This window comes from Clupea harengus, chromosome 4 (genome assembly GCF_900700415.2).
Source record: "Clupea harengus chromosome 4, Ch_v2.0.2, whole genome shotgun sequence".
In the NCBI taxonomy this organism is placed as follows: domain Eukaryota; kingdom Metazoa; phylum Chordata; class Actinopteri; order Clupeiformes; family Clupeidae; genus Clupea; species Clupea harengus.
Window position 1 is genome coordinate 28,762,369 of NC_045155.1, and position 8,182 is coordinate 28,770,550.

At 41.9% G+C, this 8,182-nt stretch overlaps 1 long non-coding RNA gene across 1 annotated transcript; it reads left to right on the top strand.

The window, feature by feature from the left end:
• The first annotated feature begins 1,045 nt into the window (after positions 1–1,045).
• LOC116220373 lies at positions 1,046–5,800 on the top strand. Its single transcript, XR_004163614.1, has 2 exons — positions 1,046–3,571; positions 3,683–5,800. It is a non-coding gene; the product is annotated as an uncharacterized LOC116220373 (long non-coding RNA).
• The last annotated feature ends 2,382 nt before the right edge of the window (positions 5,801–8,182 follow it).

The following is an 8,182-nucleotide window of genomic DNA, read 5'->3' on the forward strand; positions in this document are numbered from 1 at the left end:
CCTGAGTGCATCTGGCCAATTTAAAACAAAAATAAAAAATGAAAACAAAACAAAACAAAAAACATATATATTTTAGTATATTCCTGGGGAGGAACTGTACAGAAGGGTGAACACCAACACTATCCCCAAAATGGTTACTGTGTGTATGCACCTGCTAGTTGTGAATTCACTAAACAGAACTTATGCTATTTATAATGAATGTAGAGAGCAACTGTACTTTTCATAACTAGGATACGTTATCCAGATACTGGTCTTTTGACATTTACATCCATGTAGGTTATCAGTGAAGTTACGTTTGCTAGTAATAGCCTACGTAGCAAATTAGCAAAGTAACAGTCGCTAGCTAGCTATAGCTAGCCTAAGTGACAGCAATGAAACGTCCAATATTAGGTGATGCACAATACTACATTTATTTCGTTTGACACCTTAATGGCTGAGATGAGAAGACTTACCTGTACACTTGGCTTTCTTTTCCTCTTCTTCCTTTCTTCGTTTTCGTCCCTTTGCTCCAGATAGTTTAGACCGCTTCATTTTTGCGAATGCCACGTAGCTAACACGCTCACCCCACCCACCCACCCTGGCAGTGTGCAGGAGCCCTTACATAACTAACGTAATGTAACGTAACTTAACGCAACCCCCCCCCCCCCCAATTAGGAAATTATCGACAATAACCTTCAATTCAATCTAAAAATCGGGTTGACAAGTAAACGTGTGGCTGAAGGGGCGCCCTAGGATGATCATGATTAATAGACATGTTTTAATTTGCTTGTTATTCTCACTATGATTAATAGGAAGTAGGTCTAAGGGCGACACTAGAGGGCCCCCCCAACCCATTTGTCGCCCTAGGCAGTCGCCTAGTTCGTCTATAGCAATCGCCGGCCCTGCTTACACACATACAGCAATAGCGGAGCTACTTCCCTTTATGGCGTGGAGTTGAGTGCGTTGAACAATCTGGTGAGGCTTGGAGGCACCGTGCTGACCGATCATTCAGGACTCGGGGAAGAGAGCAGCTGGCTCCGGATCTCGCCTCCGTGTATAGAAACCGTTGTCGTCCGTAGTCGGGTGCGAGCCTTGAGAGGAGATCTTGGTTTGTTCTTATGCCTTTACCCAGCCAATCCCGTAGGTGGTCAAATCAGCCCGCAGATAAGGAACACCTGTAGAGAGATGTCACACAAACAGCGACACAGCAAATATACAGAACGAGATCGGCTGTCCCGCCCCCAAACATGTGTTCAAATGAATGACATTTACTCCCGTTACACATTCTCATCATGTAACCTTACCTTTAATCATTTTCACATGATCTGTCAGATATTCATTAAATAACACCCATCTACAGTAAACAATTTTTAACTTGTTGCTTGCTATACGGTTTTATATAACTATTCCGACTGGGCTCAAACTCGCACCCTTGGACACCGGAGGAAGGGGTGCAAATAATTAAGCCCTGGATTTGTTATCTGTCGCTAGCAGGTTTGTTACAGTTTGGTTGTCTATAGCATATAGACATTTTAGTTTCAAAGCCATAAACAATCTCTTTGCTGTCCTCTACCTTCATTCCTTCTTAGCAGGCTTAGGCAGCTAGCTAACACTTTTCCTCACGAATAAAGATGATGAATTACAAGTCTGGGTTTTCTTGCGTTTATGTTTTCACCAGCAGATATTCATACAGGAAAGATAATTTTGTAAAACTGGAACAGACAAAAACAAAGACATACATAAATACCACGTAAAACAATGTGGCACAAAGATAGCATGAATGCGAGAGCTAGCATCATTTAGCTATTTTCTAGCTCTGAATTCGCGACATTTGTAAAACGTACATTCAACCTATTTCCAAAAATGTCTAAACGGCATTTACACAGCAACAAAACACACTATAAAATGCACTTACAGACAAATACTATCCAAAGCTCACGCGTGGAAGAATGCTCTTCGAGGATGACTTCAGCTTAACCAGTGTGTTCTTTCGTGGTACAACTCAATAAGTGAAAACCAAGCTTGCGCGTCTTCCCTTGTGTGGGCTGTCCACTAGGTGGCAGTATTTCCTCATCTATAACTACTAAAGCTACTGAATTTAGCATTTCCTAGAGAAGGCAGAACAATCTCAGTAATCTGTCAAAATGTGTGCGTTTGTATACGGGCTACGCTTCCCGTGATAGCAGAGAGAGACAAAATAATAGGCCATTGAGAGGTAGCATTATGTTTTATCCCATCTATGACCCCAGTATGATGGCCATGGATATACCAGTTTGAAATCAATCTCACTCTTTAAATAGCCCTGTGTACACCTCGGTTTATCAAACAAAGGCTGACATTGTGTTTTGGGCAATTCAAACAGCACGATGGTCACATGAATTGTTATTTCTGTCTATAAAAACCTCATAAATGTTTTCTCCGTTATCAACGCGAGTGTATGGGTAACCTATCGGGGCGATGTCTCAAACTGCCTGAAAATGTTTCAACTCCTAGCACTGCCTCTGGTCAAAGGTCTGACATGTTGACATGTGACAACAACGCCTTTATTTGGATAGACTGCCTGCAGAGGCTTTACATATGGCTTGTTGAAGTTCAAGTCCCGTCTTCAAGTTCTAATCATGTTCACTGAACATCACGTTAACCAAACCCAACCCCTGACTTCAACCTTTAACCTTTAACCTTTAACCAACCCGTACCTTGTTTGGTAAAGAGCCTATTGGGGACCATCCAAATAAAGTGACCCAAAGCCTACACATGTATGCTATGGTGGTGGAAAATCCAGATCACACAGGGCAACCTCTCCCATCTCCTCTATGATGAGCTGAGGCAGATGAGGAGCACCTTTCACCACGGCCTCATCTCCCCCATGTGCAAGACCAGGCCATTCAGGCACTCCTTTGTGCCGACAGCCATCTGGCTGCACCACCGCACCTGAGACTCTTTTTGCACCTCCCCAGGACACTCTACAACTGCAATTATATACACTTTGGACACTTCAATCTCTTTAAATACATGAACCAGTGATCATTTTTTTTTTTGCTCTTTATCATGGCATTTTGCACTACATGTATATTTGGACACTGCAAATACATGAGCCTGTTTAGTGCACACTATCATTCCTTGTTGTAGCTGATTTGTTTTTTAATTAATTTATTTATTTATTTATTCATATCTACATTTCTTCATCTGTCTTTGTGCTGCTGATTAACACACAGTCTTATCTCATCTTATCTTATCTAACAACAGATTCCTGGTGGTTTCCTGGTGAAAGGATTTTGCCAGGAGTCCAGTTAATGGGAGTGTGTCCTGATAAGAGGCTGGTGCCTTGCCTATTTAAACAAACACAACACTTCTCTAGCTGAGACTTTTCACAATGCAGGGACAGACACTCTTCTGACTCATTGGTATGTTGCCTGTACAAGACCAGTTCTTGGGAAGTGCTCTGGGTTGCCATTCTACTTGTAGCAAAATTAGGCCTACATCACGGTGTCGCTAAATTATTGGCCTATTTGTTTTTTGAAAGATGTGATGTAAATAGAAGAAGTAAAATGACACACTTTTCCCCCAGCATTCATTGACCTGTGCCAGAATGGTAAGACATATTATTTATCTGTTGATGATAGAATCATTTTCTATGTTTCAATACTTGATTTATTTTTTGTCCATCCTCTCCATCCTCCAAGCTGCTTTTCCTTGTTTTCAGGCATAGAGGCCAGGAAATCCACAGTCTGTGAAGGCGGGACAGCACATCTCTCCTGTGGTACATCAAAGACATATATGCCTACACATGGGCTACATATGCAAATCATAAACAAAGAAACAATGAAACAAACAAAACATTTAAACACCTTTAAAACCGATTCAGTGAACCTACTACCATCTCATATTTCCATTGGCAGCAGATTAAATCTCTTGACAGATGTGGTCATCCAAAGTAACTCAGAGCTCATACATTGATGACCATTGGCACTCCAGGGAAAGAGCTCATACATTTATGACCATTGGCACTCCAGGGAAAGTGAAACCCAGGGACTGAGATTGCTCCCATCACACTACATGAATCATGTTCCTGGAAAAGGAACTTCCTGTTTGTTGAATAGACATTTCTGTAACTGAGTGTCATTTCACAGAATTGGGTTTTATCAAGGTGGACTCAGCCATGTAATCAGATTTCAAACACCCAATGCCACCAGTACCAGTCTCAACGCATCATGTCTGACAGGTACCAAACCTGAAAATAATGCACATACCTGGAATGTTATACACACTAATGCACACATGCACAGTAAAACACGAATACTATATATCATTTATTTTATAGATGCTATGGCATTTCTAGTTGTGGTGTACCCGGTGCAAACTCTGTGTTCTCTGATCCTTTCGCTGGGACTGGGATGTATCTTTCACATGCCTCCCAGCCAGTAAGTGTGACTATATATTTACAACAAGCTTTTCAAATGTGACCGTACCTACTGACCCTCTATGGTGTTATACTAAATGGTTCTTCCTTTTTGACACACAGGAAGAAGTGTAACGTGTGAACACGACCTGAGTGTTATCAGCTGTGGTAAACCTTCAAACACATGTAAACAAGTCATGCAGAGGTTCACAGGATGTGACTCAGAAATTCTGAGCATTAGACCTAGTTTTATAATAATAACTGACGACAGAACCTACCACATTACATATCCAAAGGTAATATGTATAATAATAACACTAATATTCATTCATTCACAATTTATTTCATTTTTAAAATCGAGTTTTGTTATATTTGTAATTGTTATTTCAATGCTGATTTATCTCAAGCCAGGGGAAAACTGTCTATTCATCACGCCAATTATGGAAGGAGGGATCGCCTGACCTGCCCCCATAGACTAGCAACAACCTCCCACTGTTACCACTCTCAAACAGACAACCTACGCTCCAGTTCAGAGTCTTTCAATTCAAGCTGATAAATAGCCTTTAAAAAGTCAAAAGCAAGGATTGTGTTGCTGTAGCTCAACTGGCAAATAAACAACACCAGGGTCATTGGTGTTGATACCCAGAGACACCCAGACTCATAATAATGTTCATCCGTACAACAGTGTAAGTTGCTTTGGATAAAAGCATCGGCTCAATGACTGCATGCAAATTAAATTGCAACAAGGTTGCATTCCAAATCCTGTCTTTGTTTATCAGAAATGCAAAGACTAAAAGGATCATGTGTGTGCTTTCTAATCTGTCCAATCTCTGCAGATGCAATGGGAAGAAGTCTTGTGAGTTAGATGCTTCAAACGCCATCTTCTCTGATCCCTGTCAGGGTGTCAGCAAATACTTGGAGGTGACATAGTTGTGTGTGTGTACAGTGATGTATCTCTAAAGTAATGACACACAGAGGGGTTCTGATGTGTGCCCTCTGTTCTCAACACAGAAAGCTGTTCATTGTGATGTTTGTGTTTGTCCATCACAGCTGATGGGGATCACCAGGAGATGGGGGGTCCGGGCCAATCGATGGGTGGGAGGCAGGCTAGAGTTGGCATGTATTGTGCTGCTTCTTAAATCACACACAGCAGTGTAAGAAGGAAAGCACAAATGAATGTGTGTACATTGCAAACATTTCAAAATATGCAAAATGACTGCTGAATCAGCTGTTTACCAAGTTAGAAATGACACATATGACATACCAGAATACATTTGAGTTTTTGTTGTTTGGATATATTAAAATATATTTTATTCATCTGCACAGTAATGTAGTCAAGAGGACATTCATGTGTATGGCAACAAAAAGCACCACTGAACACTAAACATTTCTAAATGGAATAAATGCATTTCAGAGTGATAATTACTGCAGTGTATCCTTCAGGAGGTCTTACAGTCATGGAATGAATTCATCTGAAACATACATCTTATGTAAACTATATACAGTAACTATTTAAAATAGCTCACAATAGAGGGGATGGCAAGGACAGAGGATTATGTGCAATATATGCAGATAAATATGGTTTATGATCAAATAAAGGAGTATTTCCAAACATTATTTTTGCCTATTAAAATATTTTCTTGGCCATTATATAACTATGTATTCAGATTTGATCGCAGATACATCTAGCACTATTGGTCTACAGGGACACATCTACTTCAGAGAAGGATGCAATGTTTGTATTGAAGTTCAGTCTCATATCAAATCGAGGTACTCCTCCTTAATAACAGTCTGTAAATCTACTTCATGTACCTTGGGAGTATTTATTCACTAGCAGCTCCAAAGTCTGAGCACACAGGTCAGACCCATTTAATTGGATTAATTTCCAAGCGTTGGGTTTTTATGATAATTAGTCCAAGTCATTTCAGAGTTGCAGCCCATGGCAGATAGAAAAGACTGAGTTAGTGGGGTGGAGAGCTCAGACCAGGAACAGATAGAAAAGACTGAATTAGAGGGGTGGAGAGCTCAGACCAGGAACAGATAGAAAAGACTGAGTTAGTGGGGTGGAGAGCTCAGACCAGGAACAGATAGAAAAGACTGAATTAGAGGGGTAGAGAGCTCAGACCAGGAACAGACTGAGTTAGAGGGGTGGAGAGCTCAAACCAGGAAAAGACTGAGTTAGTGGGGTGGAGAGCTCAAACCAGGAACCGTAGAACAGGGTGAGTTAGAGGGGTGGAGAGCTCAAACCAGGAACTTAGAGGGGGCCACTGGAGGAGGTTCCCTGACGGTCATCCCCTGGTCTTAAAGCATCCTCCGCTCCCCTCGTTAACTAAAATCCTAATCATTTCTGAACACTTACCATACAGGTCCATCTGGCAATGGCTCATACCTCCTCCTATTCTCTCCAGTGTGAACAGGAAGCTGGGAGTGTGAACAGGAAGCTGGAAGTGTTGTGTCTCAATCTTCCGGTCGATTTTAGTCCTTCATTGTAACCGATTTCAAATGGTGCTAGAACTCATAAAGACTCTGAACACTAAAAGAAATCGGTCAGCCTTGGTAAGAGGACAAGAATCTCCAGGAACCACGGCAGGGCCGGACACACGACCTTCAACCCATCATCCTTGGGCAGTTGGATCTTGTAGAAGCTCTTCACAGCTTTCAGAGGGGGCTCTTTAGAAGCTTGATCTACCCCAGGAACACTGATTTCAAATGGTGCTAGATGCGTAACAACTCTAAGCCACCATATGAGACCAGCTTCCTGGAGAAGTGTGTAAGGTTGTCCTGATCTCGGTACATACTAGTGCCATGCGTCTTCACTGAGAACAGGAGGACAAGTAGTTCTCCAAGATACTGGATCCAAACTTTGTTCTGGTCCTGGAGAAAGAGGGACCTCAGTTTTTCTTCAGGTGTGAATCATCTACATAGAAACATAAATCCACCACACACAGAAACACTTACAATGCAGAGAGCGATGCAGCAGCTGCAAAAAGTATAAAGTTTTACTACAGAAAGTATTTGGGCCATGTGAGTGATTAGAGATAAAGTGACAGAAATCTTTGACAAGTTAACACGCAAGCTGTAATGCATGAGAAGGACAGACAGACTTCACCATGTTTATAAATGCATCATGCTAACTAAGAGGTCCTGGCCATTAAGAGCAATGTGTTCATTAACATACCGAACACAAAATCATAGACAACCCTTTTATAAATAAGTAGGGTTCATGCTTTGCTCATGTGGTCCAATATATTTACTACTGTACTGTACCACATAATAAGCATCATGAACATTTCCCTAATATGAATGTAATACATTTTCTAATGTTAGTGAAGGGGGTTGTTACGCCCCCTGGTGGCTCGGAGTAGGACGCAACATAAGGGAATAATGTGTTACCTGAGGGGCTTATGCGTCCAGGAGCATGACCCCCCCACATGGGGTCACAGGTCACAGGGTGACAGTCAGTCCTGTGTCAGTTCTCTGGCACCTCACCTGTTGAATCCATTCTGTTGCAAAAGCGGAGGTCCCTGAAGCATGATGTATAATTAGGTCATTAAAGGCTTAGCCCTGGACTCTGTGCTTATCCAGCAGTCCTGACAGGATTTTGGCCGCTACTGTCACAGAGATATTTACACACAACTCCCTCCACCGGGGACTGCGTGTGTGTGCACGTTACTTCATGCGGCACTCAGTGGAAGAGATATTTACACACAGCTCCCTCCAGCGGGGACTGCGTGTGTGTGCACGTTACTTCATGCGGCACTGAGTACGTTGTACATGGATTTAGTTTGACAGTGAAGTAGTCCA